We start from the raw sequence: 17,549 nt of genomic DNA on the forward strand, positions 1-17,549 counted from the left end.
ATCCATGACCCTTCAAGGTCTGACCCCAGCTTTATTTTCCAACCTTACTTCCCATTGCTCCCCTTCAGTACCTCTAGGGTACTTACTCTCTCCCAGATAAAACCAGAATCTAGCCTTTGTCTGGAATTATCTCCTTTAGTCTCTGTGTAGCCAAATAACTGCCAGTTCTTCAAAGCTCAGCTCACAAACTATCTTTTCCACAAGTACTCTCCAAAATCTCCACACCCTCCTTCCCAGACAGAATTAATCTCAAACTTTCCAGGATACATATAATGCTTTTCCTGCATAATGACACTAACAGGTTGTCTTTATTTCTCATCAGAGGGTAGGCCTGTCAGGGGCAAAGACTGTCTCTTAATTCACCTGTCCCTGATATAGGGTCTGGCATGTAATAGGTATTCAATAAATGTTTGTTGAATCAGTGGGTGGATGACAATGAAATAGAGATGTGGATAAGGGGAGCAAGAAAGGAGTTGGGGGATGGGAAGCTGGACATAATCAGATAAGTGCCAGTGCAGACCAGGAGAGGAGGCTTCAGGTGAGACGATAAGAGGTATGCTAAGGTATAGTCAGCTGGGAGTGGAGATTGGCGGTGGAGAGCACAAGTGGGCAGAGGAGAAGGGAGTATTCAGGGCAAAGAGGGAGCTCTATCCTAGGACTCAGACTTGAGCTAAAGAACCAACTGACAGAATGGCTTTTAATCTCAGGGATAAACTCAGATGCCTACAGAGGCTGGACAGGGAGCATGGGTGAGTGAGGCGAGTGGGGAGCAATGCGAACCTTCTGTGATGGGCACAGCCTCTGCTCAGCCACAGTGGGTTCTTGCAGGTGAGCCACCATGGATAGATCTTGAAACGTTTTCAAGAGAAGCCAGAAATACGTATTTTTGGTAAAATCTCCCGTTTGTGAAATATTAGAAACTAATTAGAGTTCTTAAAACTTTTTACTGGAACATAATATATATATATATATATATATATATATATATATATATATATATATATATATATATATATATATATATATATGTAGATACAGAAATGTACACATATCCTAAGTGAATTTTCACAAACCAAACACATCCATGTAACCAGTACCCTGATCAAGTATCAGAATATTATCAGAAACATGCCTCAGATGCTCCCTTCCAATCCTTACTGTCTCTTGACTTCCAATATCACAGAATAATTTTGCCAGTTTTATATGCTATATAAATGGAATCATGAAGTAGTTCATTTTTTGTGTGGCTAGGTCTTTCATTCAACATTATGCTTGAGGGTGTAGTTGTAGATTGCTCATTCTCAGCTGTATAATATCCCACCGTGTGAGTGTGCCACAACTTATACGTCTGTTCTACTGCTGAAGGACATTTAGTTTCAGTGTTTTAACTACTACACACAATGCTACTAGGAACATCTAGTAGATGTCTTTTGGTAAACATATGTGCACATTTCTACTGAGTATATACCTAGGAATGAAGTGTAACAGTCATAAAATAGATATATGTTCAGCTTTAGTAGATACTTCCAGAGTGTTTGTATAGATTTACATTCTCACCAGCAATGTATGAAAGTTCCAGTTTCTCCACAACCTTGTCAACCGTGATTTTTTTTTCATTTTAACCATTCTCATGCATGTGTAGTGGTATTGCATTGTGGTTTTTATTTATATCACCCTGATGAATATTGAAGTTGAAAACCTTTTCCTATGTTCACTGGCCATTTAGATAACCTATTTTATGAGGTGACTGTTCAAGTTATTTTCTCATTTTTCTATTGAGTTATCTATCCTTTTCTTTCTATATTCTGGATGTGAATCCTTTGAGAGACAAATGTACTCGGAGTATCTTCTCCCACTCAGTCACCTGCCTTTTCACTCCTGAGTGTCTTTTGATAAACACAAGTTCTTAACTTTAACATCATCCAATTTATCAATTTTCTCTTTATGTTCAGAATTGTTTGTGTCTCGTTTAAGAAATATTTGCAGACTTCACTGTCACAAAGATGTTATCCTATGTTTCCTCTAAAAGCTTTATTGTTTTACCTTTCATATTTAACTCTGCAATCCATCTGGAATTGTTTTATTGTATGATATAAAGTAGGGTCAGTAAATATTTTTCCAGATGGATATCCAATTGTCTCAACACCATTTACTAAGAAAGATCATCCTTTTCCCAATGCTCTACAATGTTGCCTTTGTCATTAATCAGGTTATCATATATGTGAGGGTCTGTTTCTGGATTCTGTATTACATTTGATTTGTTACTTTGTCTATTCTTGCACCAAAACCTCAGTGTCTTAATTACTATAGCTTTGTAATAAGCCTTCATATCTAATGGTGTAAGTCTCTTTCAGGTTTGTTTTTCTTCTTCAAGGTTACTTTAGATATTTTTGGCCCCTTGCATTTGGTCTTTTTCATGTGAAGTTTAAAGCCAGCTTGTTAATTTCTGCAAAAAGAACCTCCTGAAGATTTTTTTTGTTTTTTTGGTTTTTGGTTTTTTTTAAAATAACATCTATGCAAGGGTTGAAATTTAATAAAATCAATAATTTTTAAAAATTTTTATTTTATATTGAACCATAGTTGATTAACAATGTTGTGTTAGTTTCAGGTGCTCAGCAAAGTGATTCAGTTATACCTGCTGAAGTTTTGATAGAAGTTGCATTATATCTGTAGTTTAATTTGGGGAGAATTAACATCTTTTCAATGGTGTGTCTTGCATTCCATTACTATGGTATATCTTTTCATTTATTTAGATTTCTTAGTTCCTCTCAATAATTTCAGTTTTCAGGGTAGAGGCCTAATATTTCATTAGATATATTCCTAGATATTTGATACTTGTTTAAGTTATATCTTTTATAAAGTTTTTTCTATGTAGTTGTTGCTAGTATATAGCAATCAAATTGATTTTTGTATGTTGACCTTATATCTAGTGATCTTGCTAAATTCACTTAATTCTAATAGTTTGTAGATTCTTTTGGATTTTCTACATACACGATAATATTATCAGCAAATAATGACAGTTTTATTTCTCCTATTCTGATTGTTACTCATCTTTGATTGGGGCCATCTCTTTCCTGAAGAAGTATGTTTATGGGGGTGATCTACCATTCCTATTGGGATTCGTTGTTCATACCTCCTTCTGCCAAGTTCATAGTTCCTTTGCTCTGGAAGTATGCTCCTTCCTCTGTTCTCTGCATCCCAGGCGTCAGTGTAGCTCACAGTAAATTCCTTTAGATCTAGACTCTGTTAATATCTGGTAAACTCACCCTTCCCATTATCATCACCAGTCTCTTTTGGCTAGAAGCACATGTGGTAAACAATAAAAGTGAGAAGTCAGTATGGTTTATTATTCACTCAGTCTTTTCTGGTTAGGGAGCTAAGTCCCTAGTAGGAACAGTCTCCACTTCTCTGGTGGCCCACCTGTGTGCCCTTAGATTTCTTAGTGCTCACAAGAATGTACTTGCAAGACTGTGACTTTATTCTACCTCAAGCAAACCAGCCTAACGTTTGTAAGGATGCTAATTATGGTGTATGGTACTAATGATGAATTATTGTGGTTGTTTCCTTGTTTCGTTGATTATGGGCCTTTTTCTTTCTTTTTTTTTTTTTTTGTTTAAAGATGAAAGTTACTTTAATTTATTTTTTTTTAATTTATTTATTTTTGGCTGTGTTGGGTCTTCGTTTCTGTGCGAGGGCTTTCTCTAGTTGCGGCAAGCGGGGGCCACTCTTCATCGCGGTGCGCGGGCCTCTCACTGTCACGGCCTCTCTTGTTGCGGAGCACAGGCTCCAGACGCGCAGGCTCAGCAGCTGTGGCTCACGGGCCTAGTTGCTCCATGGCATGTGGGATCTTCCCAGACCAGGGCTCGAACCCGTGTCCTCTGCATTGGCAGGCAGATTCTCAACCACTGCGCCACCAGGGAAGCCCGGGCCTTTTTCTTAATGCTGCTTTTCACTCTGTTTTTGTTGGTGGGTTTTGAAGGAGGGTAATGAAGTTAAAATGCCTTTATTACATCATCTGCAACCAGATGTCCCCTTCACTTTTCCCTCTTCACATTTTTAAAAACTAAAATTTATAGTTTTTTATTATAAACTTTATAGAAGCTCATTGTAGAAAGTATAGAAAATAAATGGAAATGCACAGAAGAATCATTAAGAACAGAATAATAAGGACTTATTTGCCTGAGGCGAGAGCAGCAAAGACTGGTATAACTGCAAGACAAGAGGTGTTAATGGACAAAAGAATCCCTTAGAGAGCTAGACTGTGCCAAAATATACAGCCCTCAAAGGGGAGTTTAGTTAGACAAGTCCACAGGACAAGCCGGGTGTGCAAACATAAACAGCCCTCGGAGGAGAGATCTGGGCAGGCAAACACAGACAAGGCCCTGCAGGAAAGGGGAAGCTGCAGAAAAGGTAGAATGTGCAAACAGCATCGCTCAGAGGGGAGACATAAAGGGTGGAATCCCAGGCGTTAGAGGTGCTGGAAGTCTTATTAAGTTACATTCCATTCCCTGGGGCTAATGCTGAATCCTTCCTAAAGATTCATTTAATGCATTTTGCTAAATGGCTCAAGAGGGGCATGACATCCCCAGAGAAGACAGAGCTGGGAGGGACCTCAGGGAGAGTTTAGGCCAATACCTTGTAAAGCGTGGTCCATGTGCCACTACTGGCATAAGAAATTATTTTAATGGTACACAGTTTTTTTTATTTTTATAGTTATATTTATTTTAATTTGTGTTAGAAACAAAGTATAGCTAATACAATGAAACCACAATTTCACAGATATCCTTATTTAGGATAAGGCTAAAGTTGGTAGTAATGTTAGGCCTGGGTTGATTTAAAGATAACTAATAAACAAATAAAGCACAGGTATTGTGCAGATATTGCAAAAATCAAGATGGTCTGGGAAATACTGAGCTAGAGCAACCCCCTCATCTCAACTGTGAGGAAACTAAGCCAGAGAAGAGACAAGGCAGAACCAAGACAAACACTCAAGTTTCTTAATTCCCAGACCAGTGTGCCTTCTTTTGCAACTGACAAGATTTCCTAGTTAATTTAAGATAATTCAAAATTGGAAGAGTTGCTAAGTATTCAACTTACCCTTCTGCCTACTATTTACCCTTATGATACTTGTTTAACTATAAACAAACTCTCTGTCTTTATGTAGTCATTGATTGAATAAACATTACAAAGCATTGCGGGGAGTAATATAAGAAATACTGAGATAGGAAGATGGGGTTCCTGACCACAAAGAATGTAATTTTATGGGGAATTAGATGGTTAAGTAAAAATAATTATTCAAGATACAATAGAATAAGTGTAGATACAGCAATACAAGAAAAGAGTTGTAGAAGAACAGAGGAAGAGGCAGTTACTTCCAGGTGGAAACTGAGAGACTTCATGAAGTAGGTGCTACTTAAGTTAGGCTTGGCATGATGAATGGATTTCAATGGGCAAAAAGGAGGGAGAGGATCTCAAATAGATGTTTGTACATCCATCCATGTTCATAGCAGTATTATTCACAATAGCTAAAATGTGGAGGTGACCCAAATGTGCATTGACAAATGAGTGGATAAACAAAATGTGGTATATGCATATATGGACTATTATTCAGCCTTTAAAAGGAAGGAAATTCTGACACATGCTACAACATGGATATTGAGGACATTATGCTAAGTGAAATAAGCCAGTCACGAAAGGACAAATATTGTATGAATCCACTCATATGAGGAAGTACTTTGAGAAGTCAAAATCATAGAGACAGAAAGTAGATGGTGGTTGCCAGGGGCTGGGGGAAGAGGCAAATGGGGAGTTATTGTTTAATGGGTATAACGTTTCCATTTTACAGAATACAAAGTGTTCTACAGATGGATGGTGGTGATGATTGCACAATTTGAATTGTACATAGTACCACAGAATTATACATTTGAAAACGGTTAAGATAGTAAATTTTATGTTCTATGTATGTTACCACAATAAGAAAAGAATTGGAGAAAAAAAAAGAAGGAAGTAAGAAAATCCCAGGCTTAAGTAAAGAGCAGGAACAATGTCTGCAAGATGCCTGAGTACATGGTGAGTTTGGGAGGCCTATGTAGAGGAGTCAGTGTGTAGGACGTTCTGAGAGGTAAGGCTTGAAGCACAGGATGAGTCTGAGTCTTGGTGGGCATTGGTTGCGGTGCCAAGAAATTTGAATTCTACTCTGTAGATGATGAGACAAGGTAAATGGGACTGAGGAGTCACATATTCTCATAGTGACCATTACATGCCTATATCCCCATTTGCTTAACACTAAGAGTACCTGAAGTACCTGAATCTTTGGTGAGTTCTGAGGAGGACAGAGCACTAATGAACAAGGTCATGATGCCCAATTGTACTATAAAAAGAAACAGGGGCTAGAGGACCGACTAGACAGAGACACAGTTGGCTGTCCACCTGGACAAAAGGAGTTTCAGTGGGACTGAAAAGCAACTCCTCAACTAGCACAGGAAGAGCCACAGAGAGAAACAAAATAGCAATCACCGTGAGGACAAGTAAGTTCCTCTGTTCTGTTGTGACGCTAGAGAGGCTTCAGCAACCTAAGGCCTTGGGAAAGAAGGAAGGCTAATGATTCATGCTGTCTGAGGATCCAGAAGGTAAGAGGTGAAATCAAGGCTTGAGCAATGGGATGGCAGGGCTAGGAGTGGTAGAGAGAAGGCTGGTAGAAAGATCAGCTGGAACAGACCAAGAGAATTTACCCAGCCATTGCCAAAGCTTGAAGTTTGCTCTGTGCAACGGGTAGGTTTGGGGGAGAGGTGAGCCCTTTACTTCACTTAAGGATGCATGTCTGAGCATGTAATTGACCCCTGGGGATCCTGGGAGACTGAACACACAGGTAAGGGCCATCCAAAGTCCCACATCTCAAAAAGGAAAGGAATAAAGCTTCATTAACAGAAAGAACAGACAATGCAAATTGAGGTCACTCAGAAAGAATAAGCATCTACTACAATTACATAATTAATCATTAATATCTGTGTGAACATTGTACTCTGTTCTCAATATAACTTTGTGGTAAGATTTCTGGTCCTATCTTTTAAATTCCTAGGAATGACAAGAATATGTTTTCTTGAAATAGTTCATATAATCAGCTACCTGTGGAATTCATGTGACAGATGCTTTGAATCAGGTGCAATGTTAGTAATCTGCAAATAAGTGCGTTTATGCATGTCAAATTAAGGGATGGGAACAGTGATGAGGCTAATTGCAAAATATCAGAAATTCTAAAAATATTGATATCCTGCTTTGTAATCCAGTTTAATTCAAGTATTTTTATTGTTGTCCTGCAGGCAGAACTGTTTAGGGTGTCCTTAGAGAAACTAAAAGGAGAATCAGGGTTTTCTTGATCCTTGGGGACCTCACAGTCTAGTAGTCAACAGACATCTCTAATATAGGAAAGCTAAAATAAACGTTATAGGGGAAGCTCATCTAGTATGTCTTGAAGGTTCAAAGAAGAGAGATCATACTCCTTATATCTCATCAAATCTGGATGCTGTCAATTGAGAGACACACCACTATTTTATGCCCCACTAAGAAAAAAAGAATTCTGATAATTAAATTAATTAAATTATGACATGTCATTGATTTTAAGAGGCATTCCTTTTCAGGAGATGTTAAATCACTTTAGAATTGATGAAATGTGGTCATTGAAGAATTCTGACAGGTTGAAATAAGAGAAAAAGCCCACCAAGCAGGGGTTCTTCTGTTTTTTTATATTACATACTTTCTTTGATCATTCACATGACTTCAATCACTCCCTATAGGATCATAACTCACAAATATTCATCTCCTGCCAGAATTTCTCCCCTTAAATGCAGATCCTTATATCCAACTTTATTTCATTCATTTATTTAACACTCATGTAGTAGTATCTATCATGTGCCAAGCAGCATTCACATTTATACTGTGTCATAAAAACTCTATGAATAAGAATTATTATTATTATCCCCATTATAGAAGTTAAGTAGCTTGCCCAAAGTCATACAGCTAGTAAGTGGCAGAAATAGAAAAAATGGACATGAGAGACATTGCAAATCCATAGGATTTAAATCTACAATACTTGTCAGCTGAGTGGGGATGGAAGCTGAGAGAGAAGGAAGGTTTTAAAAGGGGATAACAGGAAAAATCACTGTCATAGTTCAGGCTGCTATAACAAAATGCCACAGACTAGGTGGCTTAAACAACAGAAATTTGTTTCTCACAGTTCCGGAGCCTGAGAAGTCCAATATCAAGATGCCAGCAGAATCAGTTCCTGGCGAGAGCCCTCTTCTTGGCTTGTAGATGGCTGCCCTCTCACTGTGTCCTCACATTGGTGGAGAGAGAAAGAGCTCTGGTCTCTCTTCCTCTTCTTTTAAGGACACTAATCCCATCATGGGGCCCCACTCTCATGACTTTCATCTAAATCTAATTACCTCCCAATGGCCCCATCTCCAAATACCATCACATTGGGGGCTTAGAGCTTCAACATATTAATCTGAGGGGGACATAAACATTCAGTTCATAACAATTATCAACAGGGATAAGGAGGTCAAATAAGAAAATTTCCCTTGGAAGGAAAATATTTAAACTGGACAAGTTGAGTTCTTAAGTGCTACAAGAAATGTAGGTGCAAATATCCTCTACTCAGTTGGAAACACTAGTGTGTAGATTTTGGCAGATATTGGGCCAGGGGTATTGATTTGGGAGTGTGGGAGTAGATGATATTGCTGGTAGAAACAAGCTAAGGACAACTTGAGAAAACTCCACATCTAAGAGAGATAGAAGAGAAGGCTCAGTCTGAGGTAGGAAGAGTACTGAAACCGTAGAAGGTCTCAGAAGGCAAAGAAGAGAGTTTCAAGAAGGAGGAGGTTGTTGGTCAATGTTAAACTGACGGTGTTAAATGCAGAGGTGGAGAAGAATGACTAAGTGAAACCCTCACATTAGGTAATGAGAATCTCACTGGTGATGAGAAAGAGCCCTGGCTTCAGATGGATTAGATGGAAACTAGTGGGTAGGTGATTTTAAAAGGAAGCAGGAGTTGCAGATATTTTTTCAAGAAGTTTGTCCATGCTGTGAGGAAGAGTCACAGTCCTATAGCAGGAGTGAGGAAACATGTTTTTAAAATGAAATTTTGATGTAGTGGGGGAATTGACTTAATGGAAATAAGTCAAGATATAAGATGCACATAATTAGAGGAGTTGACTTCTGAAGGAGGCCAGAGGAAAGGGAGATCCTTAACAAGGAGGACACTTCATTCTCTGCAATGGAGGAGTAATAATAATAACAGTATTATTATTTTGAACTTCAGCTAAGTATCAAGAATTATTCTAAGAAGTTTATAAGTGTTTAATCTTATCTAAAATTCTGTGAGGTAAGCACTATTATTTTCCTCATTTTACAAATGAAAAATTTGAGGCTTAGAGTTTTAAACAACTTTTCTGAGGTCTCAAAGCCAGTAAGTGGTATATGCAAGATTTAATTCCAAGTAACTTGATTCCAGAATCTCCAGCCTAAACCAGCACACTGTAAGATAATAAAGATTTTGTGGTTGCTAGAATGGAAGTTTAGGATACTTGTGTCAGATGGCCTAAAACTATGTAGTAAAATAGAACTTGAGGCCATCTGCTGCAGTTGGGCGAAAGAAGGTAAGGTTGGGGGCCTCTGTGGGAACAGAGATAACTTGGGAATCTACTGTAAGGAATTCAACAGAGAGCTATCAAGAGACGAATAACAAGATTCATATCCTTCTTACCTGCCATAGTGAGAGAAGTGATTATCACAGGACAATTAATGTGTTTATTTTTCTTGACCCTTCCAAGATGTATCCAGATGCTAAAGTACTTGATTGTAGAATTAAGGGTGGGGGAATGGGCCTAATGTCTCAGCTTCACAGTGTGCTAAACAAGATTCTGACAGTGGTAGGCCTGTATCAGTGTGCAAAGGAGCTCTTGCACCCCCTTAACTGAAGGTTAAAAATAGTAAGTATCCATCTCTGAATCTCTGAATTTCTACAGGAAGATAGAGGGGAAAGGGATTTGTCCACCCATTGTCAACAATATATTTTTTGTTGACACTGTTCACTAAGTCAGAGAATCAAGATGATGGCAAAAGTTTTATAAGAGCTATTAGATGTGAGTAATATATCCTTCTTCTCTGTGGCCTTAATGCTTTGTCTTATAGAATGTATAACTTTCATTACATTATACTTTTTTGTGGGAATTTTTTGTCCCCCTATGAGACCATCAGCTTTGGAAGGCAGGGACTATGTGTTGTCCATATCTGTATTTCCAGTGCCTAGATTCTCATAAGTGCATAATAAGTCTTTAAATTGAATTACTGTAAGGGAGAAAGACCTCTTGCCCTACTTCTTGGAAATTATGTCTGGTTCAAATAATTCTGAACTTAAATGAATTCTTGGACATGGACATGTCAGTTTCAATATCCTCACTTTAGTTATTATTTAAGTAATCTGCAGAGACAGTTGCAATGTTTCAGTAAATATAATGCTTCTGTATGGTTCAGAATTTGACACATGCAGCATATTTCAGGGGAGTAAAGTTCAACTTCGAAAAATTAAATTTTAGCAATTAAACCCTGCTGTAGCAGTATAAGGATATTCTAATGTTAAAGCCTTTTAAATTATGAAAAGTGGAAAACTATTTTCCAACTGTAATGACTCTAAACATTTATACCACACTAAATTATTACATTGAAACACTTTTTTAAATTATATGAAGGGAATTAATAAAAAGTTCTCTAAGTAGTCATCTGATACTAAATAAGGATTATTTCTAAAAGAATAGCTATTCCTCTTCTTCACATTGTTCTTGCTTCTCCTTTATAATTTGATTCAGTTTATGTTACAGTCCTTAAGTCTATACAACCTTAAATTTAATTATCCTGATATTTCCTTTTTACATCTAGAATCCAATTATATCATGGTGGATGCGTTTGAAATGGCTGTGCATTTCAAACTTGCTGTTTCCTAACTGGATTATAAGTCTTAATGAGCTATGCTTTAGTTGCTTTTGTTTACTTAATTTTCTTGCCGTCTAACTTTTGTTCCATCTTGCAAACTATATTTTCAGAGAGAAAACATTATCTATTTAAGTTATTTATGTGCTTTTGAAGGAATTTATGTTTTATATCATTGTTTTATTGCTCCAAGATCCTTTGGACTCTGTTCTCTATTCATGTAGTCTAAAAAGATTCTTTTGCTTTCTTCATATGCTCTTGATTTCCTCAAAAATGTGTTTAAGGCACACTTGTAAATGGTTTTAGAGAATGGTCAAGCCAACCATAATTGCATTTGGCCCACTCCGTCTTCGTCATGGTCCAGTGATGGTCAAGGTCACAAGCCCTTTACCACATGGGCCAGTTTATATCGCACCATTTACAGCTCAGAGCCCTTGCTCATGACCTTGTTCAAAATTCACACAAATGTGTATTTTTAGGCAGAAGAGAAACTAGGGGAAAACATATGTATGAATAAATCCAAATCCAACCCACTGCTTAAAAAATGGTTCAATTATGTGCTCTACCATTGATGGCCTATTCAAGCAAAAAATTTATTCATTTATTCAACAAAAAATTATTAACTTCTTTCTATATTTCCATGTACTCTTTTAGCTACTGGAGATACACAGGGAACAAAAGGGACTATTCGAGTCCTCATGGAATTTTTATAGCCCCCTCCCACCGTATTTAATAAACATGATAACTAAGTAAGATATATGGCATGTAACATGATTTCTAAAGAAAGTAAGTAAGATGGTTAGAAAGTGCTAGTGAGAAAGGTAAATCTGCGAATATCTTTTGGACACCTGCTCTGTTCCATGCATTTGGTGAAGAGGCAGGCACAGTTCCTGCCTTCAGGGAGCTAACAGTCCAGTAGGTATGACAGATATTGAACAAGAAATTACAGTCTGATCAGTGTCCTAAAAGGGGAGAGTACAGCTAGTTATTATAAGGGATGCCAACCTGAGGGTCAGAGGAAATCCATTTGAAGAAGTGGCATTGAAAAAGAAACCTAGTGGATGAGGGGTTAGCTAGGTGATAAGAAGGGCAACATTCCAGGTAAATCAGTAGGGTCACCTTGAAAAGCCCAGTCAAAATTATAGAATCATAGAATTCAGGGGGCCCTTAGATATCACTCTCTCCAAATTCTTTATTTCATGCATGGGGAAACTAAGCCCTAGGAAGATCCAGTTATTTACCCAAGTTATGCAATGAGTTAGGGACAGGATTAGGACTAAAACCCAAACCCCCAGAAGGAAAGCTCCACAGAAAAGGGATTTTGATCTGTTTTCTTCACTACTACATTCCTAGTACTTAGAACAGTAAACATTTCATTGAATTAAAGAACCAATGAGTTGCCTGATTGGTTTATCAGTGTTGTTTTTTTTCCTACTCTATCATAAAGCTCATACATAATGCTGTACTAGGCCCATAAGGCTGAGTGTGATGCATGAAGTTAAACAGATATATTTCCTGTCCTCCAGTAGCTTGTCGTATTAGACAACAGGTGTCAACCTTTTTGATCTCGGGTTCCCTGTACACTCTTAAAAGTAATTGAAGAACCTAAAGTTATGTGGGTTAAATCTATCAATATTTACCTTGCAGAAATTAAAACTGAGAAAAAAATTTAAGTATTTATGTATTAATTCATTCAAAGATAATAATAGGGCTTCCCTGGTGGCGCAGTGGTTAAGGATCCGCCTGCCAATGCAGGGGACACGGGTTCGAGCCCTCGTCCGGGAAGATCCGACATGCCGCGGAGCAGCTAAGCCCGTGCGCAACAATTACTGAGCCTGCGCTCTAGAGCCCGCAAGCCACAACTACTGAGCCCGCGTGCCACAACTACTGAAGCCCGTGTACGTACAGCCCGTGCTCCGCAACAAGAGGAGCCACGGCGATGAGAAGCCTGTGCACCGCAATGAAGAGTAGCCCCCGCTCGCTGCAACTAGAAAAAGCCCGCGTGCAGCAACGAAGACCCAACACAGCCAAAAATAAATAAATAAAAATATATAAATTTAAAAAATAATAATAATAAATCCCATTATATGTTAATATAAATAACACATCTTACGAAAAATAGCTCTATTTTCCAAAACAAAAAAGTAATTAATGAGAGGAGTGGCATTGTTTTACATTTTTGCCTATCTCTTCCTGTCTGGTTTAAGAGAAGATAGCTGAATTTTCATCTGCTTCTGCATCCAGTTTTTTTGCCATATGTTGTTTTGGTTGAACCATATGAAGAAAATCTGTACTTACACAGACATGTAGTTGGAAAAGGGAGGGTTATTTAATAGGCTTTTCAGGTAATTCAGATATTCCTGTTTGATACTATATCAATTAGCAGTGATTTTTCAAAGGTTAATTGCAATGTGGAATCCACACCTCACCAATTAACTTTTTAATACTCTGTTGCATTAAAATCCATTAGTCTGTCTTGTAATTCGAATGGATCGTTTACTCATACATGATTTTGTAACATCATTCATTGGTCATTTGGAAAATATTGGTTCACTGAGCTATATGGATCGTCCAAATATTTTATTATTGAATTATACAATATCCAAAAATCATTTTGTTGATATCTCTACCAATCTCATCAGGAAACTCTTTAATTAGTGGGAAGCTGTCACACTCACAAAGGTAGATTGAACTTTTCTACAATTCTGATTTTCACTTGAAAGCTCAGATTTTTATTTTTGGCAACAAGGGCTGTCAGTCATTTTCCTTGAAGTGACAGACTCACTTCATTCATTTTGGAGAAAATGTCTGTTAAAATACCCAAGTCTGAATAATCATAGTTTGTCTCTTAATCATTCATTCAAGGAAAATTTATGTTCCATGAAAAAAGCAGTTAGTTTAGCTAGGAGTCAATCACATTAACTCTTCTCCTTGAGCTCTTCTCCTTGTGCTTTGGTACACAGTGGAAATACTTTATGCGTACTTATTTTGTCACATGGGATATTTTAAAAAGACATGCATTTAAGGGTCAAGAATTAATTTTTTTTACTGCTTCTTCAAGAACATCCTTAAGTGAAACTGATTTTGCTGTTATTGTTGTTCACTGCGAGTGTGTGGTGGTGAAGAATACGACTGCTGGTACAGTTTGGTGGCACTGCCTTGATTTGTGCCAAGGCTCTAGTAGTTCTACCCTCTGTTGCTTTTCCACCATCAATCCAAATGCAACATAGTGAATGAGGCAAGTAATGTCTTAGTATTGCAGAAATAGTTTTGACTTCACAGACCCCATGAAAGGGTCTTGGATCCCTTGGGGTTTGCAGACCATCCTTTGAAATCTGTTGAATTAGATGATCCCTAACCGTTCTTCTAGTGTCTCTGTATCAGTAGTTCTATAAAATTGAAATTCTTGATTTTTTTTCAACATTTTAAACTTTTTATTCATGTTAACATTTCTGATTGGCACTTAGATTAGTGCTTTACCTTCTCATTGAAGTTTTCCCTGCGCATATCTTACTCCTTTTCTATGCTCCTTTACTGTGTGACATTTGCTTCATACAAGTCATTACTGATGTGGTTAAAGTAAATGTGCCTTCCAGCTGATCCTTTCAGACTCCTTTTTAATTGCATCCTTAGTGCTATTTGCTCATCCCCATTTGTTCTCACTCAGCCTTGAAAACCTAGAACCTTGGAACTATGAAATTGGAAAGCTTCTCCAAAGCAGAGCCAGAACTGATATAGGCAAAAAAGATGGGACGGAATTTTGGAGGTTCTGAGAGCAATCTCCTTATAACTCTTTAGGCAGAGGAAAGTGAACCTGGCAATGGTTTCATCAGCACAAATTTTGATTTCACTGATCTGGAATGTGACACTGACATTGGAATTTGTTAAAAAGCTTTCCAGATGATTCTACCCTATGCAGTCAGGGTTAAGAACAGATGAGGAAACTGAGGCTTATCAGTGTTTAAGTGGCTTATTCCAGTTAATACAACTGTCAGGGTGGAGGATGAAATCCAGGTTTTATACTCCTCCACTCAAGGTCTTTGCTGCCATAAAGCCTCCTCTTAAAGATGTAGTGAGACTTCAAGGGTCCAGGGAGAATTATGGAAGACAGAGCTAAAAAATATGTGCTTAACAGTGGGTAAAACCAGGAATGAATATGGAGGTTAAAAGAGAGAGAAGAGGCAAAGAGCTTAGGGCAAAGTGCCAAGAAACTGAAAGAAGCAGATGTGTGGGAGACAGAGAAGAAAAGAGAAGGAAGTGGAGGGAAAGAGTAAAGAAGGGAGGTATGGAACAGACAGAGCCGGGATCAAAGAAAGAAAGAGAGTGGTGACAAGAAAAAGGGAGGTGGAAACGCTGCTGAAGTAGAATGCCACCTACACTCTTCTAATAATATGAGTAAATTGTTAAAAGTAGGATCACACATCTTTCTTAACATGCCTTTTAAGGATGGGTAAGCACCATGCCGTGCACTTAGCAGACTGTTAAATATTGTGGAGTTGATTTGTTGATAAAAGGGTGGGACAAGAGAGGGCCATCAATTTCCTGAGCCTAATATTAAGCAATCACTTATTGCTTTCCCTATGTAATGAGTCAGTAATTCTAGAGAGCAATATTCTAGTTCTCTGTTTGGTGCTGCTACTAGAGAGCCACTCTAGGTCGCTTCCCAACAATGGACAATTTAGACAAGATATGTCAAAATACTTGGCATTTCATAAGAAACCATCTGCTGTGGTCCCACCAATGTCTTCGCTATCCCCAGAAATGGGTATGCTCACTCCATTCACTTGCATTCCTGAAAAGCCTGTCCAAACTTTTCACTTCTTCCATTAAGCTACACCAAGCAGTCCTCTAGAGATTAATGCATGTCCTTTATTGGGAAACACTGATGCAAGATCAGAAGCCATCTTAATTAAGGTCAATTGTTCTCAGTCTTGACTACACATTTAGGATCACCTGGGGAGTTTTTAAAAATTCCGATTCCTAGGCAACATTCTAGACCAATTAAATCAGAGAGCAACGAGTAAGACCCATTTCTCAGTATTTTTTTTTTAAAGAAATTCACGTTCTTTTTTTTTTTTTTTTTTTTAATTTTATTTATTTATTTATTTATTTATTTATTTTTGGCTGTGCTGGGTCTTCGGTTCGTGCGAGGGCTTTCTCTAGTTGCGGCAAGTGGGGGCCACTCTTCATCGCGGTGCGGGGACCGCTCTTCATCGCGGTGCGCGGGCCTTTCACTATCGCGGCCCCTCCCGTTGCGGGGCACAGGCTCCAGACGCGCAGGCTCAGCAGCTGTGGCTCACGGGCCCAGCTGCTCCGTGGCATGTGGGATCTTCCCAGACCAGGGCTCGAACCCGTGTCTCCTGCATTAGCAGGCAGATTCTCAACCACTGCGCCACCAGGGAAGCCCCACGTTCTTTTATTTATTTATTTATTTATTTATGACTGTGTTGAGTCTTCGTTTCTGTGCGAGGGCTTTCTCCAGTTGCGGCAAGCGGGGACCGCTCTTCATCGCGGTGCGCGGGCCCCTCACCATCGCGGCCTCTCCTGCTGCGGAGCACAGGCTCCAGACACGCAGGCTCAGCAACCGTGGCTCACGGGCCCAGCTGCTCCGTGGCATGCGGGATCTTCCCAGACCAGGGCTCGAACCCGTGTCCCCTGCATTGGCAGGCAGATTCTCAACCACTGCGCCACCAGGGAAGCCCTATCAGTATTATTTTAACTCCCCAGATGATTCTAGTGTACAGCCAAGGTTCAGAACCTGGGCCTTCTTAATGAGATATACTGGGGGACATTACAGAGACCTAGAGAATAAACAATCTGCCTTGTTCGCTCCCAGCTGCCCCAAGAAGCAAACGTAAAATTGTAATAAATACATTCCCAAATCTACTAGTAATATTAGGCAAATCAAGTTTCAGGAAACTTCATGACTGTCAGGACCCACGGGAAGATGATGAAAGCCCCATGAAGGAGAAGGCTGATGGTAGATGCTTCACTTTGAGACACCATTCTTTCCTAGATTCTTGCCTACCTCTCTGGCAATATTTCGTTTCCCTTTGCAAGCTCTTCTTCCTCTATTCATCCTATAAACATCAATATTCTTTAGGGTTCTTTCCTTCTCTTACTTCTTTTCTTATTCTACACATACCCTATGTAAGCTCATCCACTTACATAGCTCCAATTATCATCCATTCATTGCTCATTCATAAATGCATATGTCTAGCCCATTTCTCTCTCCTAACTTTGAGCTTCCTACTGGATATATCTGATTGGATGCTTCACAGGCATGTCTAAATGTAAACTCAACATCTCAGCTCCCCTACCTCTCCACTCCCGTGCTGTGAGTTTGAATGTCCTCCTGTGCCACGTCTAAAGGAATGGCACCAACACCCACCCAATTGCTAGAAATGAGCTAGAAATCTTGACTTCGCCCTTCATCTCACTCCCCAAGTCTTCTTAATTTGTTTGTCTTTCTGCTGTGCCTCTCTTCAATCTATTTTCTATAGTGCAATCAAAGCTATTATCTAAAACACAATGTCTGTTAAAACTTTCTTTAAAACCCTTTAACT

The 17,549-nt window shown here is 38.7% G+C and overlaps 1 protein-coding gene across 3 annotated transcripts in view; it reads left to right on the forward strand.

Moving 5' to 3' along the window:
- Window positions 1–17,549, forward strand: part of HPSE2 (heparanase 2 (inactive)) — a 617,346-nt gene that overhangs the window by 543,070 nt on the left and 56,727 nt on the right. The window lies entirely within an intron of this gene.

This window comes from Balaenoptera acutorostrata, chromosome 16 (assembly GCF_949987535.1).
Source record: "Balaenoptera acutorostrata chromosome 16, mBalAcu1.1, whole genome shotgun sequence".
In the NCBI taxonomy this organism is placed as follows: Eukaryota; Metazoa; Chordata; class Mammalia; order Artiodactyla; family Balaenopteridae; genus Balaenoptera; species Balaenoptera acutorostrata.